Source organism: Orcinus orca, chromosome X (genome assembly GCF_937001465.1).
Source record: "Orcinus orca chromosome X, mOrcOrc1.1, whole genome shotgun sequence".
In the NCBI taxonomy this organism is placed as follows: Eukaryota; Metazoa; Chordata; class Mammalia; order Artiodactyla; family Delphinidae; genus Orcinus; species Orcinus orca.
Window position 1 is genome coordinate 128,024,082 of NC_064580.1, and position 24,139 is coordinate 128,048,220.

General features: G+C 38.2%; 1 protein-coding gene across 15 annotated transcripts in view; it reads left to right on the top strand.

Moving 5' to 3' along the window:
* LOC105748798 (uncharacterized) overlaps positions 1-16,162 on the top strand; it is a 101,357-nt gene extending 85,195 nt beyond the window's left edge. For all 15 annotated transcript variants that reach the window (XR_007474902.1, XR_007474903.1, XR_007474896.1 and 12 more), the window contains 5 exons: positions 201-388; positions 585-748; positions 861-995; positions 12,057-12,252; positions 13,995-16,162. The gene's annotated coding sequence lies outside the window, so the exon portion shown is untranslated. The remainder of the gene's footprint in view (positions 1-200; positions 389-584; positions 749-860; positions 996-12,056; positions 12,253-13,994) is intronic.
* Positions 16,163-24,139: the final 7,977 nt, after the last annotated feature.

Sequence of the window (24,139 nt, forward strand, 5' to 3'; positions counted from 1 at the left end):
GTACCAGCCCCTTTCCAATGGCTTGGTCTAGAGGCAAATGATGTTCAAGGGCACTTTTTTTGTGTAATCTTTTTCAATAGGTGTGACAGGTATTCCGAAATTTGTATCACAGTGCCTTATGCTTTGGTGCCTGTTAAAACTATAATGCATAGGTTTTTTGTTGTTTTTTACTTGTTTGTGTGAATGTTTTCATTTCAAAGACTGCCATCCAGGGCTGTGCAGCAACTGAGTGATGAGAAAATACCCCACTATGCGATCCTGGCGTGCACTAATATTTAGGGTGAGAGAACATGCTTAAATCGTCTTACCAATTTGACAGGAATGATTTCAAATCTGGCACACTGTGGCCTCACTCCTCGCCAGTGTGCCCCTGGAAGAGCAAGCCATGGTGAGCTCCTCAGAGTTTGTTAATGGGAGGAAAGCCTTGGGTTTAGGGAGAAAGTATTTGGATAGCATTTTAAGAAGCCCTTCCATTTTTAGTAGAGTAGAAAAATCTACCTCTGAGTCTGCACTACGGTCTTTTCTCTGGATGAGTACAATGACTGTCTCTCTCACATTTTTCTGATATTTATTCTGCAAATCAGCTACATGAGTCCCTGCCACTCTCCTGAATAAGCTTCCAGGCATTACCTACATGTTGTGTTCCTGTGGAGGGATGGCAGTAATCTCAGCTAAGATAAACCGGAGCTTCTGTGGATAAAGCGTAAAGGCAGTGAAGTGTGTGCTGTAAGATTTAACGCCTCTACAGGTAATTTTTTTTGGAGCGGGGATCTGGCATTTAATCAAATCCAGAGGCATTATGTAAATTTAATCACCTTGTAACACACTGGTAGTTTTATTATCTCCTTTTCATTTGACAGTGCTTAGATGCAAGTTGAGCTTGGAATTCCAGAGGTAGAGCATTGCTGATTGGAGGCATATTAAGAGAAAAGTACTGTGGAAATGAGATAAAACCTTTATTCTTGCTATTGACTGTTGTCTTCGTATGTGTACAGGTATCCGACAAAGGGTTTTTAGAATAAAGTGTGCCTGTTTAAAGTTTTCCACCTTTCTTAAAGCCCCCAGTGAATTGCAATGAGACTGTTTTGAATGGACTATGTTAAATCTATTTCTGTCAAATGGAAAACCTTCACACAAATGCGATGTGATTCAAACTCTCCCTAATACGGGGGCCGCCTTTATACTTGTGTAGCCCATTTGGCTTGGCCTCTGCTTACTAGAATCATGTCTAGTGTTAGATTATTTATGCCATAAGGTCTATTTAAAATTGAAGACAGTATTTACATTCGTCAACACCAGTTTTGATAGGTTTTTAAAAGGTGCAATGGGGTCGATGATCTTGGATAGACAAATTATCCATCACCACATCACTGTTCATATTATGAGACTGAGGAAGAAAAAATCTGGTTAAGTTGAATTTCCCAAAAGGCACTTGGGCTTTTTGATCTATGATTCACACTAATGATTGTGTCTAATGAAAGTAATGAAGCTAAATACTTTATCTGTGATTTAAAGAATGAAATTAGAAAGGAGGCAAGAGGGAAGGCATGATAACCTGTTGAACTGACCTTGCTAAGGCAGGAGAAATGGCATTTTGGGTACATTTTCTTTCTTTGACTTCTCTGTTTTACTTTCCCCGTTCTCCTTCATCTCTTAACCTGAAAGAAACTCTTGAGAACATCTCTTCTCCTGAAGACAAAGATTCTATGAGCTCACCCATCCATATATTGGAACATGGAAGCCCCTGGTCAGCCAGGAAGTCTTTCCTTTAATCACCTGATGTCTCTCCTGCTGTATCTTGCAGGCATGAAAGCCAACAACTTGGGCAAATGTCCCTAATTTGGGTTCAGTTTAGATGACCGGGTTTCTCCTACCTAGAGTGCTACTTACTTCAGTGAAAACTCTTCTTCTTTCTAAAAATCCTTACTAGCTCTATGAATCACAACATGTCCTCAGTATGGGAAATCAAAATGGTATAATCTGAGATTAAGATTGAAGTGCCTTACTATCCAGTTTCCCATCAATCTTATTATTTTTTCTCTGTTTATCACTGATGCCTCAGTTTTTTCATCCTAAAATGGCGATAATGATCACTACCTAAATTGTGATTGGTATAAGGAATCAGTGAGACACTGGATGTGAAAGTATCCAGCACTAGGTCTGGCCTAGAGCACATGCTCAGTGAGGGCAGGTTGAATTAGAATGATCTTATGGTTAGGAGGATAAAGAGTTGACTTTTGAAAGATCTTTATATATTAAATACAAGTCCTTTGTCAGATATGTGGTTGGAAAATATTTCCTCCCAGCCTGTGGCTCGTCTTTTCATTCTCTTAACAGTGTCTTTCACAGAGCAAAACTTTAAAATTTTGAAGTCCAGTTTATCATGCTTTTGGCATCATATCTAAGAACTCTTTACCTAACCCAAGGTCATGAAGAGTTTCTTCTATGTTCTTTTTTTCTAAAAGTTTTATAGCTTTATTTTCTACATTTGGATCAATTATCCACCTTGAGTTAATTTTTGTGTAAAGTGTGAAGTTTAGGTCAAGGTTATATTTTTGCATATGAGTGTAAAATTGTTTCAGCACCATTTGTTGAAAATACTTTTTTCCCATTGAATTGCTTTTGCAACTTTGTCAAAAATCAATTGGCCATATTTATGTGAGTCTATTTCTGGACTCTCTGTCTGTTCCATTGATCTATGGCTCCTTCCCTTTGCCAGTACCACACTGTCTTGATTAGTGTGGATTTACAGTAAGTCTAGAAGTCAGATAGTGTTATTCTTTCAATTTATTCTTCTTTTTCAAAATTATTTTAGCTCTTTTAGTTCCTTTGCTTTTCAAATAAATTTTACTTATCTAAAAAAATGTTATGTTGGAATATTGACTGGAATTGCATTAAATTTATAGATCAGTTTGGCATGAATTAACATTTTTACTATGTTGTTTCTTTAAATCCATTAACACAGTATATCTATCTGTATATTTAGATCTTTTAAAAATTTCTTCTATCAGTGTTTTATGGTTGTTAGCATACAGAGTCTTTGCATATTCTGTTAGATTTACACATAAGTATATTTCATTTTGTTCGAGCTACAATAAATGGTGTGTGTGTGTATATTTTTAAATTTTAGTTTCCAGTGGTAACATTGGGAGTATATAGAAATATGATTGATTTTTGTATGTTGACCTTATATCCTACCACCTTAGTAAGCTCACTTATTATTTCTAGAAAATTTTTTGGTCAATTCCTTGGGATTTTCTGTCTAGACGGTTATGTTCCCTGCAAATAGAATTTTATTTATTTCCAATATATATGCTTCTTGTTTATTTTTCTTGCTTTGTTGCATTGGCTAAGACTTCCAGTGTGATGTTGAATTGGTGGCAAGAGACAATGTTTTGCATTGTTCCAGGTCATAAGGAGAAAACATTCAGTCTTTTTACCATGAAGTATGATGTTATCTGTAGATTTTTTGGAGACACTTTATTAGGTTGAGGAACTTTTCTTCTATTCCTATTTGCTGAGAATTTATATTACTAATATATATTGACTTTTTTCCGAATGCTTTTGCTGCATTGATTGATATACAGGCATATCTCATTTTATTGCTCTTTGCTTTACTGTGTTTTGCAGATATTGCATTTTTTTTACAAACTGAAGATTTGTGGCAATCCTGCATTGAGCATGTCTATCAGTGCCATTTTTCCAACAGCACTTGGGATGCTTGTGTCTCTGTGTCACATTTTGGCAATTTTTGTGATATTTCAATCTTTTTCTTTATTATTATATTTTTTATGATGATCTGTGATCAGTGATTGATGTTATTATTATAAAAAGATTAGAACTCGCTGAAGGTTCAGATGATGGTTAGTATTTTTTAGCAATAAAGTATTTTTAAATTAAGGTATGTACATTTTTTTAAACATAATGCTATTGCACACTTAATAGACTACAGTATAGTATAAATACCACTTTTATATGCACTGGGAAACCAAACAAGTCATGTGACTTGCTTTACTGTGATATTTGCTTTATTGCAGTGGTCTGGAACCAAACCCACAATATCTCCAAGGTGTGCCTCTAATCATGTAGTTTTTCTTCTTTAGACTGCTAATATGGTGGATTACATTGACTGATTTTTCTGTTATTGAACCAACCTTGTAATTTTGTGATAAACCCCACTTGATTGTGGTGTATTATTTCTTTATATATTGCTAGGTTTGATATGATAATATTTGTTGAGGATGTCTATGTCTATATTCATGAGGGATATTGGTCTGTAGCTTGCTTTTTTGGAACTGTTTTTGTCTGATTTTGGTATCAGTATTAGGCTTGCCTCATTAAATCAGTTGGGAAACATTTCCTCCTTTTCTATTTTTTGGAAGATTGTATAGAACTGGTGTTATTTCTGCTTTAAATTTTGTATAGAATTTGCTAGTGAAATCATCTGAGCCTGAAGATTTCTTTTTCAGAAGGTTTCAACTACAGATTCAATTTCTTTAATGATAATAGGATTGTTTATTTCATCTTGGGTGAGTTTTGGAAGTTTGTGGTATTTAAGGACTCATTGCTGTTTTGATCTTTACAATAATTCTGTGACATAGGCAAGACGGATAGTCTTAAATCACTGCTCAGAACAGTTCCTGGTACATAGTAGAAGCTTTGTTAATTTTAGTAGGATGAATTTGTTAAATGAACTCCATTTTACAAATGTGGAAACTAAGGTTCAGATTGGTGAAAGCACTTGTTGAAAATTATTTAGCTCATAAGTCACACTGTTAGGACTCAAACCCAAAAATAAAAAATAGCTTTTGAAGAAGAAAGAAAAAACGAGGAGGGAGCTAATTCAGCATCTATTTTGTGCCAGACATTGCTGGATACTTTTATTTAACTTGTCTCATTTAAATTCTGACAGCAATCCTGTGATATAGGTGTTGCTATCTCCATTTTAAAGGCAATGGAAATAAGGCTCTGCACTAGTCAGGGTCCTAACAGGAAATATGGCACACTTCAGTCAGGATAGTTTGAGAAGGGTTTACTAAAGCGACTATTTACAAGACATAGGCAGGGTGTAGGGAAGCCATAAGGGCTAGCGAAATACCCTATGGCTAGTATAGTGGGGCTGTTACTCCACCACTATCACCCAGGCCCAAAGGCATGAAGGAGAGGAGAGGCTAGAAAGAGTGTCTGGAAGGAGAGACGTCTAGAGCAGGTAGCCTTCGGATGAGCAGTGGTATTTGGTCAAGGGACATAGCTAACTCCCCACAGGGTGACTTCAGAGGCAGGAAGCTAGGAGGAAACTACACTCTTCTCCCAATCTTTGATCAATGGCCAGAGTTCCTTTCTGACCAAATCCAACCAGAAGCCAGGGACCAGTCAAACCTGTTGATATAATCCATACCAGTTTCCTGGGGAGGAAAGCAGGACAGAGAGTGAATCCAGAGGACAAAGATGTTAAGTAACTTGTCCAGGGTCACACGGCAACCTGGTAAGAGGCAGATTTAGGATTCAAATTCCAGAGCTCTGGTTCTTGACACTGCGCTTGTCCATCTTCCCCAGGGGACTGACTTTCAGGACCAAAGTGGCAGAAAGGGCCTGTGATTAGTCCCCCAGTGTGTATATTTTCTCATTTTATTTCTCTTTGCCCTGTAATGTAAATACAGATACTTTGGTATTATAAAGCACCATTAGGGTACCAGAGAGAGGTTAGAAAGAGAACGCTAGGAGGTGGAAGGAGTTTTGCCTGAGTGAGGAACCAAGAAAGGTGATGGAAGTTAAGGGAAAGACTCTAAGAACTGGACTATGAGCAGGCCAGAAGCAAGCAAATTAGGCTACAAATATTAAGTGAGTGTTTGCTATGCTAGCTACAGAAGGTGACAGAGGCTAAAATGTTCTAAAAAGAATCAAGGTTGAGCAGAGTTCCCTGTGCTATACAGTAGGTCCTTGTTGGTTATCTATTTTAAATATAGCAATAGATACATATATATGTATAACTGAATCACTTTGCTGTACACCTGAAACTAACACAATGTTGTTAATCAACTATACTCCAATATAAATAAAAATAAAAAAATAATATTTTTAATTTAAAAAAAGAATCAAGGTTGAATGAAAAGGAAAGAAACCCTTTGAGGAGCTTATGTCATGCTAGGGGCTAGAGGTGAGAGAATTTGTATATTCTGACTCTGGAATTCAGCTGATAAGCTGTGGACCCAGGCTAAGATGGCTGCCTAGAGCAGCCTCAGGGTTCCTTGCTAAGAGCCTAACCTGCTGGTGGGTAAAATAGGTAAGAAAATAAGTTGCTGAGAAAGGTGGCCTCCATGACTTAGCTGGTACCTGCACTTTGCTTAGATGTATATAACCTGTACCTTAAAACCCCTCACATTGGACAAGGCAGGCCAACATGCAACCAGCAGGTACTGAGGTAAGGCTGTGGGCTCTGAGAGAGAGAGAGGAATGAGAGCCTCTCTTTAAAACTGAGTGTTTGACCTCCCTGCTTCCTTACTGTGATCTCTGTAATGACAGCCTCAGGCAGTGATACACAGTCTGGTCTCCTCGTCTCAGCTACTGTTGGGTCAGTCTCTCCATTCATGGTTTTCTGAGGGGCTCTGGTAGCCTGGGAGCTGGTTTGAGCAAGACCATCTTGACCACCAACCCTTGCAGTATCTGGCTCAGTAGTTCTCAACCTTGACTGAACATTAGAATCACAGCAGGTGGAGGGGGAGAGGGGACATGGACATCTTCAGAGTCATATGAGCAGCACAATTATACAGGGCCCCATGCTCAGAAGGGGGCTCCATGCCGTGGGTTTAATGCCTTGCGGTTGCCATTTGAAATTCTTAATAATTTTATTTTTGAACCTGTGTTTTGTAAGTAAAGTCCAGTGGGACAGTAGAGAATGTACTGGGGGCTTAGAAGCTCAATTCACATATGGTTCCACCTCCCATTACCTCCCCATATCTTCAAGATGGGTTCTTGACTGCCACTCCCTTCGTTCCAGGTGCCCGAGTCTCCCTTACCCTCCCCCACCCGCATCCATGTCCATCCATCTCCAGCGGGAGCCTCGATGTGGGGAGGGTCAAGTCAGGTGCATGCACCCTGCAGCCCCTCAAGGTGGAGCATGGCAGTGACCATCCTTGCACTTGGTTCACAGCACCACGCACATTCAGTGGGGGTGAATCTCTTGCCCATCCCTGATCCAGATACCTAGTGCATCCTTGTGAGGAGGTGGTAATACCCTTGAGAGGTGCCTATATGCTGTCGGATGGGGTGGCAGGCATCTGCCTCAGGAAGGGAGATGCCTGGGTCAACTTCCCTGCCCTCTGATAAGGCACAGCATGTCAGGCCAGCAGCTAGAAGAAGGATGAAACCAAACAGTTGTCAGGCCCGAGCACACACATGTGACACAAGTCATGGGGTAGGGTTCTCAGGTGGCTGTAAGGGTCTACACTTGCCTCATGAGTGCCTTCCCATGCCCTAGAGAGTGTCCTTTGGGCCTACTCCACATGTAGGTGACCCTCTCTTCCTCCATTATAACTAACTTTCTTGAGTCTGGCTTTGTGTTCATCTCTTCTGGCCAGCTCAAGTCACCTTCCAGGGCTGGGGCATGCAGTACAAATTGTGCAATTTTGGTGATTCTGCATATGAATTAAATGCTCTGGTATTTTTATTTAAAACTGGTATTGTACAATGTAAAGATGAACGGTAAGATACATGTTAATAATTGAGATTTTTACTTTTTCTTGACTTAGAATAATATTGAGTAGCAAATAGAAAATATCATGACAAGTTGAATGAAAGGCTGCAGAAGAAAGGAAAAATCTGTACATTGTAGTACCTTAGTGACACTTTTACCCCGCTTTTTGAACAAGGAGCCCCACGTTTGCATTTTTCACTGGGCCCCACAAATGATGTATTTGATCTTGCCTGGGTGTATATTTAAAACATGGAGGGAAGGCTGGAATAAACTCTGTGGTACTGGATTAGAATCAGAGATATCCATATAAAAATGTAAGCTTATCTATATCCATATATAAATATATACATGTAAAGGTAAGTAGATTCAGGCATTAATATTTATATGTGTGTATACATGGATTATTTTACATGCCTGTGTTCCCTCGCTCTCTCTACTGGCAGGGCCTAAAAGCAGCAACATTCAAATAGAATTGAGCTTACCTAGAACCACATCTTGTTTTCTAAATACCATTCTCAAAAAAAAGAACTAGGCCTAGTAATAATTTTAGAGGGCAAGATATTTGCATAGCTTCAAATTGTCACCCCCAAAATATTTAATAATTGCTCTGGTGGTTTCAACATGTGTCCACAAACTCTTTGATACTCCTCCCTACAGGTGGTGGAGATTAATTCCCTTCCATTGAGTGTGGGCTGGACCTAGTAATTCAGTTCTAATAAAGTATGGAAAGGGACAGATAGTAGTTTTACTATTTACTATTTATATTTTCTAGTTAATATATAAGTAAGTTGAAAGTGAAAGCAGAAAACGATATGCTATGCAAATATTATTCAAAGGAAAGTGGGAATGGCTATATTACTATCAGATAAAGTAGACTTCAGAGCAAAGAAAATTACTCCCTTGCTCTTTTTCCCGCCTTCTCTGGTTTTAACTGAGATTTTCTGTGATTCCATTTCATCTCCTCTCTTAGAATATCAATTATACTTTAAAACTTTTTAGTGGTTGCGCTAGAGTTTGCAATATACATTTTTAACTGAGTTCATCTTCAAATAACACTTTATTTTATTTTATTTTACATCTTTATTGGAGTATAATTGCTTTACAATGGTGTGTTAGTTTCTGCTTTATAACAAAGTGAATCAGTTATACATATACATATGTTCCCATATCTCTTCACTCTTGCATCTCCCTCCCTCCCACCCTCCCTATCCCACCCCTCTAGGTGGTCACAAAGCACCGAGCTGATCTCTCTGTGCTATGCGGCTGCTTCTCACTAGCTATCTATTTTACATTTGGTAGTGTATATATGTCCATGCCACTCTCTCACTTTGTCCCAGCTTACCCTTCCCCCTCCCCATCCATGCAAATGGAAACCAAAAGAAAGCTGGAGTAGCAATTCTCATATCAGACAAAATAGACTTTAAAATAAAGACTATTAGAAGAGACAAAGAAGGACACTACATAATGATCAAGGGATCGATCCAAGAAGAAGATATAGCAATTGTAAATATTTATGCACCCAACATAGGAGCACCTCAATACATAAGGCAAATACTAACAGATGTAAAAGGGGAAATCGACAGTAACACATTCATAGTAGGGGACTTTAACACCCCACTTTCACCAAGGGACAGATCATCCAAAATGAAAATAAATAAGGAAACACAACCTTTAAATGATACATTAAACAAGAGGAACTTAATTGATATTTATAGGACATTCCATCCAAAAACAACAGAATACACATTTATCTCAAGTGCTCATGGAACATTCTCCAGGATAGATCATTTCTTGGGTCACAAATCAAGCCTTGGTAAATTTAAGAAAATTGAAATTTTATCAAGTATCTTTTCCGACCACAATGGTATGAGACTAGATATCAATTACAGGAAAAGATCTGTAAAAAATACAAACACATGGAGGCTAAACAATACACTACTTAATAACGAAGTGATCACTGAAGAAATCAAAGAGGAAATCAAAAAATACCTAGAAACAAATGACAATGGAGACACGACGACCCAAAACCTATGGGATGCAGCAAAAGCAGTTCTAAGAGGGAAGGTTATAGCAATACAATCCTACCTTAAGAAACAGGAAACATCTCGAATAAACAACCTAACCTTGCACCTAAAGCAATTAGAGAAAGAAGAACAAAAAACCCCAAAGGTAGCAGAAGGAAAGAAATCATAAAAATCAGATCAGAAATAAATGAAATAGAAACAAAGAAAACAACAGCAAAGATCAATAAAACTAAAAGCTGGTTCTTTGAGAAGATAAACAAAACTAATAAACCATTAGCCAGACTCATCAAGAAAAAAAGGGAGAAGACTCAAATCAATAGAATTAGAAATGAAAAAGGAGAAGTAACAACTGACACTGCAGAAGTACAAAAGATTATGAGAGATTACTACAAGCAACTCTATGCCAATAAAATGGACAACCTGGAAGAAATGGACAAATTTTTAGAAATGCACAACCTGCCAAGACTGAATCAGGAAGAAATAGAAAATATGAACAGACCAATCACAAGCACTGAAATTGAGACTGTGATTAAAAATCTTCCAACAAACAAAAGCCCAGGACCAGATGGCTTCGCAGGCAAATTCTATCAAAGATTTAGAGAAGAGCTAACACCTATCCTTCTCAAACTCTTCCAAAATATAGCAGAGGGAGGGACACTCCCAAACTCATTCTACGAGGCCACCATCACCTTGATACCAAAACCAGACAAGGATGTCACAAAGAAAGAAAACTATAGGCCAATATCACTGATGAACATAGATGCAAAAATCCTCAACAAAATACTAGCAAACAGAATCCAACAGCACATTAAAAGGATCATACACCATGATCAAGTGGGGTTTATTCCAGGAATGCAAAGATTCTTCAATATATGCAAATCAATCAATGTGATACACCATATTAACAAACTGAATGAGAAAAACCATATGATCATCTCAATAGATGCAGAGAAAACTTTCAACAAAATTCAACACCCATTTATGATAAAAACCCTGCAGAGAGTAGACCTAGAGGGAACTTTTCTCAACATAATAAAGGCCATATATGACAAACCCACAGCCAACATTGTCCTCAACGGTGAAAAACTGAAAGCATTTCCACTAAGATCAGGAACAAGACAAGGTTGCCCACTCTCACCACTCTTATTCAACATAGTTTTGGAAGTTTTAGCCACAGCAATCAGAGAAGAAAAGGAAATAAAAGGAATCCAAATCGGAAAAGAAGTAAAGCTGTCACTGTTTGCAGATGACACGATACTATACATAGAGAATCCTAAAGATGCTACCAGAAAACTACTAGAGCTAATCAATGAATTTGGTAAAGTGGCAGGATACAAAATTAATGCACAGAAATCTCTGGCATTCCTATACACTAATGATGAAAAATCTGAAAGTGAAATCAAGAAAACACTCCCATTTACCACTGCAACAAAAAGAATAAAATATCTAGGAATAAACCTACCTAAGGAGACAAAAGACCTGTATGCAGAAAATTATAAGACACTGATGAAAGAAATTAAAGATGATACAAATAGATGGAGAGAGATACCATGTTCTTGGATTGGAAGAATCAACATTGCGAAAATGACTCTACTACCCAAAGCAATCTACAGATTCAATGCAATCCCTATCAAATAACACTTTAAATGTAGTGCAGGTACCTTATAACAGAGTATTATTAAATCTTCCTTTCCATCTCTTGTGACATTGTTGTAATTTACTTCACTTATTCATATGCTATAATCAATCAGTATATTGTTACTATTTTTACTTTAAACAGTTATCTTTAAACCAATTAAGAATCAGAAAAATAAAAGATTTTACCATACCTTCATTTATTCCTTCTCTGACACTCTTCCTTTATGAAGATCCAAGTTTCTGACCTCTATCATCATTTTCCTTCCCCTTGAAGAACTTCTTTTAACATTTTGTGCAGGACAAGTCTTCTTTTATTTCCCTCCATTTTTGTTTTTTTTCTGAGAAAGACTTCGTTTCATTTCTATAGGATAATTTTGCCAGATATAGAATCTGGATTGGTGTTTTTATTCTTTCAACACTTTAAATATTTCATTCCAGTCTCTTCTTGTTTGCATGGTTTCTGACAAGAAGTCTGATATAATTCTTATGCTTGTTCCCTTGTAAGGTGTTCCCCCTACTCTGTCTTCCTTAAAGATGTTGTCTTTGTATGTGGTTTTCTAAAGTTGGCTAGAGGGAGGCTGGAGCGGGAGGAATGCCATTCCCCAGTTAGGATAAGGTGTGGCAAAGTCTTTTTCCTTGTAGAGTTATGGAGAAGGCTCTAGGCATACTTCACAATGATTTTTCTTTCCCTCCCCCGCCAGATTCACAAGAGGATCTTATTCACATCTTTATTGTGAGAATTTGGTGGATTTCCTGAAATTTGGGGGGTGCCCCTGTGCCTTCAGTCCTCAGAAGTTTCTCACTCTTACAGTAGTCCACATTCTTCCTCCAGCAATTTGTAAAAATTACCAGTTTTGGTGTTCCTACCAGTTTATATTCCAGAGCCTTCTTTTCCAGGTAAGTAAATTACAGCTGTATCTCTCTGGATCTTCCTAAATCTTTAGATTTTGGGGTGGTGGTTTGCCCTGCAACCTCGGTTCTCTGATGGGTCCAAGAAAAGTCATTGATTTTTTTTGGTTTGCCCAGTTTTCTTGAAAGGATGGGAGTGATCATTTCCAAGTTCTTTTCAGAAGACTATTTCAAAATGTATATGAAAAGGCACAGGTCCTAGAATAGCTAAACAATTTTGAAAAAGAAGAAGGAAGTAGAAGGAATCAGTCTACCTGGTTTCAAGACATTATATGGTTACATTAATCAAGACAGTGGGGTTTCGCAGAGGGATAAACACACACATCAGTGGAACAGAAAAGAGAACCCAGAAGTACACCCACACAAATATGTTCAACTGATTTTTGACAAAGTTGCAAAAACAAGTCAATGGAGGAAGGATAGCCTTTTTAATAAATGGTATGGGAGCAACTGAACATCCATAGGCAAAAAAAAAGAAACTTAACCTAAACTTCACACCTTATGCAGACACTATCCAAAAATGGACCATGTAAGTTTGCAAAATGTAAACTATAAATCTTTCAGAAAACAGACATAGGAGAAAATCTTTTGGATCTAGGGCCAGGCAAAGAGTTCTTAGACTTGACACCAAAAGCATGATCCATATAAAGAAAAAAAAAGGTAAATTGGAACTCACCAAAGTTAAACACTTCTGCTCTGTGAAAGACCCTCTTAAAGAGGATGAAAATACGAGCTATAGACTGGGACAGAATATCAGTAAGCCACATATTCGACAAAGAATAAAGAACTCTCAAAACTAAACAGAATAAAGAATAATCCAATTAGAAAATAAGCAAAAAATGGCAATGGGCATTTAACTGAAGAAGATATGTAGATGACAGATAGACACTTGAAAAGATGTTTAACATCACTAGCCATTACAGAAATGCAAATTAATACCATTATTTGATATCACTATATGTCTATTCAAACAGCTAAAATTAAAATAGCGATAATACCAAATGCTGGTGAGGATATGAAGAAACTAGATCTCTTATACACTGCTGGTGGGAAAGTAAAAATAATACAGCCACTCTGGGAAATAGTTTAGTGGTTTCTTAAAAGACTAAGCATAAACTTACCATACAACTCAGCAGTCGCACTCCTGGTCATGTATCCCAGAGAAATGAAAACTTCCATTCATACAAAAACCTGTACATGAATGTTCATAGCAGAGCTATGTGCAATAATGAAAAGGTGAAAATAACCCAAATGTCCCTCAAAATGTGAGTGGTTAAACAAACTATGGTACATCCATTCCATGGAATACTACTCAGCAATAGAAAGAGTAAACTTCAGATACACACAACAACTTGGATGGATATCATGGGCATTATGCTGAGTAGAAAAAGTCAGTCTCAAAAGGTCACATACTGATTGATTACATTTATATAATATTCTCTAAAATGATAAAATTTAAAAACTGGAGAACAGATCTGTGGTGTCCATGGGTTAGGTATGTTGGGAGGAGGGTTGTGACTATAAAGAGGTAGCATGAGGAAGATCTTTGTGGTAATAGAATTGTTCTGTTTCTGATTGTAGAAATTGTTCTGATTGTAGTGGTATTTACAAGAATATACACATGTACCATTGAGGGAAACCGGGTAAAGGGTACACAGAACTTCTCTGTATCACCTTTTCAACTTCATGTGAATCTACAACTATATCAACATAATATTTTTTTTAAATAGTAGCTTTACAGTGGAGAAAACTGGAAGAAATCTCCTTAACCAAGTCATCAAGGCTGACATCACCAGTATGTCATATTGATACCATGTACTTCCTGATACTATGTGATGAGAAAGGTACTTCACTTCTGTGCTATCCTTTCCCAAGATACATAATCCCAATTTAATCATGAGAAAACATCAGACAAACCCAAACTGGGGGACATTCTACAAAGTACGTGACGATCTTTAAAATTGTGAAGGTCGTGAAACACAAGGAAACATTGAGAAATTGCCATAAATTGGAGGCAACTAGGAAGATAGCATGACTAAATGCAGCATAATATTCTGGATTCAATCCTGGAACAGAAAAAGGACATTAGTGGAAAGATTTGTGAGGCACATTATACAAAATAACTGCTCAGTGCTCTTCAAGATCATGAAAGATGTGGAAGGACTGATAAACTGTCATACATTGGAGGAAACTAAAGAGATATGACAACTAAATGCAACATGGTATCCTGAATTTGATCCTGGAACAGAAAGTGGACATTACTGGAAAAATTAGTGAAATCCAAATAAAATCTATAGTTTAGTTAATAGTATTGTACCTAGGTTAATTTCTTAGTTTTGATAACTGCACTATGGTTATGTAAAATTTTGATGTGAGAAATGCTAAATGAAATGTGTGTGGCAGCTGTCTGTGCTGTTTTTACAACTTTTCTGTAATTTTAAAATTATTTCAAGATCAACTTAAAAGCTAACACCCCCCCTCTCCCCCAGAGATTCTAATGTGTAGTCAGGGCTGAGAACTGCTGCTATCTCATCCATTAGGTCCTGCCTCATGGGTTTCCACTGTGTTCTCCTACTCTCCTCCATCAAAATTGCCCTGCTCTGGAGGGATTTGTTCTCAACTGGCTGCTGGTCTAAATAGAATGAGGGAAAAATATTTCTACCACTATCCCAGTGGGAAACTCATTTCAAAGTTACTAGTATGGGTACTATCCCATCTGCTCTAGCCAGGTGCCATTGTATAGTAAGAATTTCCACCTGAGAGATTCATTCCTTTGTGTAAAGCATCATTACATCATCATTTTTCAAGCAGCGCTTATGGATACTGGAACATAAATTCAATAAGAATTATGAGTCATGTGAATTGGTATATCAGGGCATTTTCTACAACACCACAAAACACTGGGCATCTGTGGAGGAGAGAGCTAAATTTGTCTAGAGTTCGCCACAATCCATTTTAACTCTCTAAACAGAGAAGGCCAGTCCTTGGTGGGAGGCAGGAGGCTGGCACTGTGGGTAGTTAGAGCCAGGTAATTCAAGACAGCACTCAGAGCGTGATTCTCAGGTCTTAGAGAACTGCCTAAGGTAGAGAGATGGTTGACATCTTGGATAGCGAACTCCTGTTGCTATGACAGCTTCCGGGAGCACACTTGTCTCATCGGAGTCTGGGGCTTATTCAGTTGGCTCCGCCCTCTCCTGGAGTGCTCTGTTTCTTAAAAGGGACTTGCCCTTTATTTTGCTAGGATTAGTCATTATGGGTTGGTGAATTGCCCTTTCCCCGCCTCCACCCCAGCTTTTCATCTGCACCCTAGAAGGGAGGCTTGTGTCTTTGGGCCTGCTGAGAGTCCTCCAAGAGAGCTGAGCTGAGAGAAAATTAAGAACAGCTGGGCGTAGACACAATGACATCATGTGCCTCTAGCATAAAAAGCAGCTCACAAACTCTGATTCAAGGAGAGAAAAATAATGGGAACTGGAGAAAGGGGCTGAGACTTGGGAACTATGCAAAGGCTGATTACCGGGGAAGACAAGAGAGATTAAGCTGGGAGCACAAGAGCTAGCTGAGCTATTGGAACTCTTAGTAAGGACCTATTAATCTAGTATTTAGCACTTGGAGTCTATAGATTTAGCAGCTAAAACTAAATGGGAACAGATTGGTGAAAGCTGTGAAAATGCCCTGAGGTAGTCTATAGCTAGGAGTAAGATTAATAAAGGAAATGGTTAGAAACTGAGCTTTATTGCAGAGTAACTTGCAAATTGGACTCTTTGCATATACTTTCCTCTTTTCTCAATTATTCTATAGGAAGTTGCATGGTTTACACATAAAAGTAAATTTATTGGTGTGCATGTATCTTTTCAAATTAGTGTTTTTGTTTTGTTGGAATAAATACCCAGGAGTGGAATTGCTGAGTCATATGGTAACTCTATTTTTAGTTTTTTGGAGAAACTTCCATACTGTTTTCCACAGTGGCTGCACCAATTTACAGTCCCACCAACAGTGTACAAGGGTTCCCTTTTCTCCATATCCTCACCAACATTTGTTATTTGTGTTCTTTTTGATAATAGCCATCCTGACAGGTGTGAGGTGGTATCTCATCATGGTTTTGATTTGCATTTCCCTGATGATTAACGATGTTGAGCATCTTTTTATGTGCCTGTTGGCCATCTGCATATAGCAGTATTATTTACAATTGCCAAGATATGGGAGCAACCTAAGTGTCCATCAACAGATAAATGGTAGAGAAGGTGTTCTATATATATATATACAGTGGAAAACTATTCAACCAAAAAATAGAGTGGAATTCTGCCATTTGCAATAACGTGGATGGACTTGGAGGGCATCATGCGAGGTGAAATAAGTCAGAGAAAGACAATACCGTGTGACGTCACTTACACGTGGACTCTAAAACATACGGCACACTAGTGACTGTAACAAAATAAAGCAGACTCACAGATAGAGAGGACAAAACAAACTAGTGGTTACCAGTGGGGAGGGGAGACAGGCAATGGATGGGGGAGTGAGAGGTACAAACTATTAGGTGTAAGATGGGCTCAAGGATGTATTGTACACCACGGGGAATATAGCCAATATTTTGTAATAACTGTAAATGGAAAGTAACCTGTAAAATTGTATGAGAAGTAAAAAAAAAATCTTTTAAATAGCTTCACAACTGATTATTATAGTGTTTCTAATTCTCATATTTACATGATTCAAACATTTCCAAACACAGATTTAAGGGCACAAGGTGGGTGTGGAGAGTTGGATCAATAGTTTGGAATAAAAAGAACTGTATTTTGGTTGTCTTTTTACAAAAGTAAATTTATGTACTTTTTTTTTCCTAAAGCAGTAGATTCCTCTATGTAAAATACTGATGTTTCTTTGGAATGGTATATCCGTATGAGACTGAATGATAGACTTGTACAGCTTGAAGGGACCTTAGAGATGATGCAGTTCAACCCTAATTCTACAAATGAAGAAATTGAAGCCTAGAGAGTTAGGTGATGTGTCCAAGATCACACAGCTATTGTGTGACAGAATTGTGGTTGGAGCTTAGGTCTACTAATTCCCAGGAAAGTGCTATTTTCACCCCACTTTTTTAATTTAGTGCAGTCATGCCCAAAGAGAGTCCAAACTTCTGTCAGTGGTTATCATAGGTGAAAAGCAGAGCCCCTCAGGTGAATTCTGCCTCTACTGAATTTTCTCAGAAACCTTAATGTATTAAGCATGATGTGGAAAAGTTTGTTTCTTTGGATGGGTGAATAAACCCCTGGAAGGATGAATGTATAACTTAAACCTAACAGAATGAGAGTGGAGTCACTAACATTAATCTGAGAAATCTGATTGAAACTTATAACAAAGGTGGTCTGCCCAATCAAAAAAGAAAACTGCTGTGGTAACCTTAGGAGTTACTGAGCATTGATCCTCTTAAATAATACAACTTATGAGTGCAACTATTCCAAAAGAAAGACAACAAACTTAACAGACTTTACCAGAGAAAGCAAACTTAATAAACTAGTCAAAACAATAATTGAAAACAAACTAGTATATCATTGAAGAGCTAAGGGAGCATATTGGTAACATGAAGCAAAAATAAACAGTTACAAAGAAGAATCATCTAGAAATATCAGCTATGAAAAATATGAGTTGAAATAAAGAACTTGATGGTGGGGGGAGGTTAATAACAAGATGGGTACAAATGAAGAAGACATTAATGAGCTAAAATAATAATTGAAAAATATGAAAAAATCCTTCAGAAACATGGAAGATGTAGAAGATGGAAAGAGAAGTGTCACGTCAGTTTAATAAGAACACAAGAATGAGAGAAAAAAGAACTGGAGAGGAGTTAAGCATTTGAAGAAATAAAGACCAAGAATTCCCCAGTCTTAGTGGAATATGGATGACTTCAGTTTGAAAAGATTCAGAGTTTGCTAAACAGGTTATATAAGGTAAACCTATATCTAGATACATTCTAGTAAATTTTTTTAAATATCAAAGACAGAGAGAAGGGACTTCCCTGGTGGTGCAGTGGTTGAGAATCCGCCTGCCAGTGCAGGGGACATGGGTTCAATCCCTGGTCCGGGAAGATCCCACATGCTGCAGAGCAACTAAGCCCGAGCGCCACAACTACTGAGCCTGCGCTCTAGAGCCCATGAGCCACAACTACTGAGCCCACGTACCACAACTACTGAAGCCTGTGTGCCTAGAGCCCGTGCTCCGCAACAAGAGAAGCCACCGCAATAAGCCCGCACACCGCAACTAGACAAAGCCTGCACATAGCAACAAAGACCCAACACAGCCAAAAATAAATAAATAAGTAAATTTATTTAAAAAAAAAAAAAGACAAAGAGAAGACTTCCTAGCAAGAAAAAGCAGATCATCTACAAAGGAACAAAATCATACCGATGTCTCAGTACTCAAAATACAAGAAGACAGGGGAGTGTTAATTTTCAGTGTTGAGGGGAAAGAACTTGGAACCTAGAATTTTATACCCAGCTAAATATTATTTAAATGTAAGAATGAAATATTGTCAGGCATTCAGGGCCTCAGAAAGTTTACCCCACAAAGACTCTCTTTGAAATAAGTCCAATAAGACAGTACCTATAATAAATATAAATGGGCAGACTTCCCCAGAACCCTCTCACAAAGTTCCCTTTAATTTCTCAGATCTATCAACACTCCTCTTACTTTGGTCACATCTCCAGGATTGAGTTTATTTGGAGGGAACCAGTGTCTGAGGTTTGTGGGCTATTTTGTAGGATCCTCAAGTGGCTCATTTCTGCTTTTGTTACAGTCTTTTCTTCCCTGTTAAACTTGCAAATTACTGAGGACACAACATTATTCATTTCTGTATTTCCAGTAGTACTTGTCACAGGGCTCTGTATATGGTAGGTATTCATTAAATGTCTGTGCCAGGAAGGAAGGGAGAAGAGAGGGAGGGAGAGAATTTTGAGGCTGGAACATGAAGCTAGGGTTGTTTCTATTCAAGAGAATAGCTGTTCTGTCCCATTTTTGTGACATCCTAATGTGTGTCAATATATTGCACTGCTGTGGACCATGTTTCCCGTGTTAAATCTGACTGTGAAAGACTCAAAGATAATTGAGCATTATTAATTTCACTAACATAATATTAAAGGCAACCTGATTACTTTAACTCCACTTGAATTGACCGCTTACTTGGTTTTCCATGGCCCTCAAACTCCCTCTGAGTCATTAACGATGGAGAGTGATGTACTCACACGCCAGTAAATATTCCCAAGTCAGGAGTAAGAAGGGAAAATAACCCACAAAGCTTTGTTTGGTCTGGAATCTGTCAGTGCATCTCCACAGAGCTGGTGGAGATCTCTCTTCCTCCCTCTTCAGGGAGGCAGTTCTTTTTGCTCATCTGTGACTGTATGACGAGTGCCCATTGAGGCCATATGGGTAATGCACACCTGTGGGCATCCAAACCCTAAGAACTCAGCATTGACTCAGATACCTTTAACTTTCAGGAAAGAGTTGGGTGAGTGTTATTCACACTTTTCTTTCCCTTGGCATTACTTGCTGGTGTTTCGAGGCAGGCAGAGCAAGAGATACCAGGGCTGAGAGGGGCATCAGAGTTATTCCTTTATTCCTTCCAATAGGCAAATGTCATCTTTCCCATCTACCTAAAAAGCATTTGCATATGTTTGCTTGTGAACTGTTTTTCAAGCTCTCCATAGTTAACAAACCCCAAAGAAAGGGATCTGGACAGACAGAAAATGACAGTAGCAGGCCCCCAAAACACATATATGACACATGCACATCTTGGAGGCCCACATTGTCATAGGCAGCAAATGTCAACAGAGTTCCTCCCCACCATCCTCTGCTCTGTGCTTTCTTACCCCTGATTCAGTTATTGGTCATGTTGAGTTGAGGTTGTTAGCAGAAACTTGGCACCTGGAATTAATCGAGTTATTGCTCAGATACTTGGAATTCTTACTAAAAATTCTAGAAAATCATGTAACATTTGGGCATTACGTGGATTTAATTCAGTAAATAGTCACGGAGCACCTGCTCAGTTCAGGCTCAGTGTGAAGGAGGTGCCAGCGGAGGAGTGCAAATGAACTGGACATTCAGAGCAGGGATAGAATATGTCCTAGTGGAACAAAAGGAAAGACTTCCTGAGAAGGTGGCTTTGGGGAATGGCCTTAAAGAACAGATAGAATTTCTACAGGCGGAGGCATTCCAGGAGGCCAGAACAGCTTGAGTAAAAGTAACAAGGTGAGAATCACAGGATCCATTTAGGACTTGTAGTAGTCTCCATGTATTGAGTCATTAGTTTGTGCCATGCGTGACGTTAAGTGCTTTGCATGCATTCTCTTGTTGAATTGCCACTCACGGCAATCACATTAGTTACAGACAGTATCATCCCTACTGTACAAATCAGGAGACTTAGGCTCACAGCAATTAAGTAACTTGGTCACCAGCTAAGAGACGGCAGAACAGGAATTCAGACCAGGTCTGTTGGGCTCCAAAGCCTAAGTTCTTTTTTCCTTTCCTCCCTCCCTCCCTCCTTTCCTTCCTTCCTTCCTTTTTCAAGTTTTATTGAGATATAATTGGTATATAACATTGTATTGATTTAAGGTGTACAACATGGTGATTCAATATATGTGTATACTGCAAAGTGATTACCAGAATAAGTTTAGTTAACATCCATCACTTTACCACTAAGCTCTATGCCTCAGAAATAAACATGTGACTGGAGAGAAAGGTTAGGGCCATGCTGTGGAAGAGCTTTAGATGTTAAGTGAAGGATCCTGAACTTAAGATGGCAGATTGTAAAGTTAAAGGGAAAGGGATTTGTCGGTAACAAGAAATGGTCAGTAAGGGGTCAACAGATAAGAGACCAATGAACAGCTTCAAAACCTCACTTCTTTCCTCATTTGTTCTTTCCCTTCCTGGGAGGGGAATAGGCTAAGTAGGAGAGGAACCTCTCTGTTCCTCTTAGGGCTCTTGTGTAGAATTTCCTTTTTAAAAAATTTTTATTTTTGGTCCTTTTCGTTCTGCCCAAATTTTTGCCACTGTATATAGTCTTATTGCTGAGAAAGGAGGGTCAGAATTTGAACTTCTTTGTCTAACTGGAAAATTGGACTGCTTAAATTTCATTTCTTTTTTGTTTCGTTGGCTGCACCACGTGGCTTGTGGGATCTTAGTTCCCCGACCAGGGATCAAACCTGGGCCCTTGGCGTTGAAAGCGTGGAGTCCTAACCACTGGACCACCAAGGAATTCCTTGGAGTGCTTAAGTTTCAGTTCCAATTGTGTTACATTGGATAACTGAAGCCCCTCTTATCTTTTATAAATTAATTCTTAAGATTAGTTTGGATGTTTTATGTAATTTATCCTCAGTCATAAAAAGAGGATTCATTAATTGCCCATGGACATAATCTTCCTTTTCACTCTCATCCAGAAACTAGAAGGGCCTCCTGCCCTCACTTGGTTACTAGTTACCTCTTTTACCCACCTTGATTTGGGATCCTAAAGGAGCAAGGTCTTGAGGTCTTTAGACCTTCCAAGCTGCAGTCCAATTCTTGACCTTCCACATGAAAGATAACCTGAGGAACCCTTAATGAATTTGGTGCTGGTTCAGGCAGAAACTTAAAAAAAGATTTTATTTTGAAATAATTTTAGACTTCCAAAAACTTCCACAAATAGTACATAGAGTTCACTTCATCCAGCTTCACCATATGTTAACACCTTATATAATCATAGTAAAACTTCAAAACCAGGAAATTAACATTAATAAAATATTATTAACTACCTTACAGACCTTATTCAAATTTCACCAGTCCTTTTTCTGTTTGGGGATCTAATCCATGATCCCACTCTAATCTGGGAAGAGTTCCTCAGTCTTTCTTTGTCTTTCATGCCCTTGACACTTTTGAAAAGTACTCATCACTTATTTCATAGATTGTTCTTCAGTTTGGGTTTGTCTGATGTTATCTTATGATTATATTGAGTTTATGCTTTTCTGGCCAGAATACCACAGAAGTATGTGTGCCCTTCTCAGTGCATCGTATCTGGAGGTTCATGATATCTATGGTATTGGTGATATTAACTTTGATCATTTGGTTAATGGGGTGTCTGCTGGTTTATCCACCCTAAAGTTACTGTTTTTCCCTTTGTAACTAATAAGAATCTTGTGGAGAGATACTTTGAGACTATGAAGATATCCTATTTATCATTATGCTTTTGCCCACTAATTTTTGCATCTCTCCTCTTTCTTAAACACCATGAGTTCACACTGATATCTCTAATTCCAACCTAACAGCACAGGGCTCATCCTAACCTCCCTCCTTCCCTTATTTTTTTAAAAATTTTTATTGGAGTATAGTTGCTTTACAATGTTGTGTTAGTTTCTGCTGTACAGCAAAGTGAATCAGTTATATGTATACATATATTCCCTCTTTTTTAGATTCTTTTCCCATATAGGTCACCACAGAGTACTGAGTAGAGTTCCCTGTGCTATACAGTAGGTTCTCATTAGTTATCTATTTTATACATAGTAGTGTATATATATCAATCCCAATCTCCCAATTCATCCCACCCCACCCTTCCCCCTTGGTATCCATGCATTTGTTCTCTACATCTGTGTCTCTATTTCTACTTTGCAAATAAGTTCATCTGTACCATTTTTCTAGATTCCACATATAAGCCATATTATACAATATTTATTTTTCTCTTTCTGAGTTACTTCACTCTGTGTGACAGTCTCTAGGTCCATCCACGTCTCTGCAAATGGCACTATTTCATTCCTTTTTATGGCTGAGTAGTATTCCATTGTATATACATACCACATCTCCTTTATGCTTTCCTCTGTCAATGGACATTTAGGTTGCTTCCATGACCTGGCTATTGTGAATAGTGCTGCAATCAACATTGGGGTGCATGGATCTTTGTGAATTATGGTTTTCTCCGCGTATATGCCCAGGAGTGGGATTGCTGGGTCATATGGTAGTTCTATTTTTAGTTTTTTGAGGAACCTCCATACTGTTCTCCATAGTGACTGCACCAATTTACATTCCCACCGACAGTGTAGGAGGGTTCTCTTTTCTCCACATCCTCTCGAGCATTTATTGTTTATAGATTTTTTGATGATAGCCATTCTGACCGGTGTGAGGTGATACCTCATTGTAGTTTTGATTTTCATTTCTCTAATAATTAGTGATGTTGAACATCTTTTCATGTGTTTTTTGGCCAACTGTATGTCTTCTTTGGAGAAATGTCTATTTAGGTCATCCACCCACTTTTTCATTGGGTTATTTATAGTAAAAAGCTATAGTAATCAAGACAGTATGGTACTGGCACAAAAACAGAAATACAGATCAGTGGAACAGGATAGAAAGCCCAGAGATAAACTCACACACCTATGGTCACCTAATCTATGACAGAGGAGGCAAGAATATACAGTGGAGAAAAGACATTCTCTTCAGTAAGTGGTGCTGGGAACACTGGACAGCTACATGTAAAAGAATGAAATTAGAACACTCCCTAACACCATACACAAAAATAAACTCAAAATGGATTAAAGACCTAAATGTAAGGCCAGACACTATAAAACTCTTAGAGGAAAACATAGGCAGAACACTCTATGACATAAATCACAGCAAGATCCTTTTTGACCCATCTCCTAGAGTAATGAAAATAAAAATAAAAATAAACAAACGGGACCTAATTAAACCTAAAAACTTTTGCACAGCAAAGGAAACCATTAAAAAAATGAAAAGACAACCCTCAGAATGGGAGAAAATATTTGCAAACGAAGCAACCGACAAGGGATTAATCTCCAAAATACACAAACAGCTCATGTAGCTCAATTTCCTTCCCTTATTTTTTAACTCCTCTCTCCAACAGTGAGAAAGC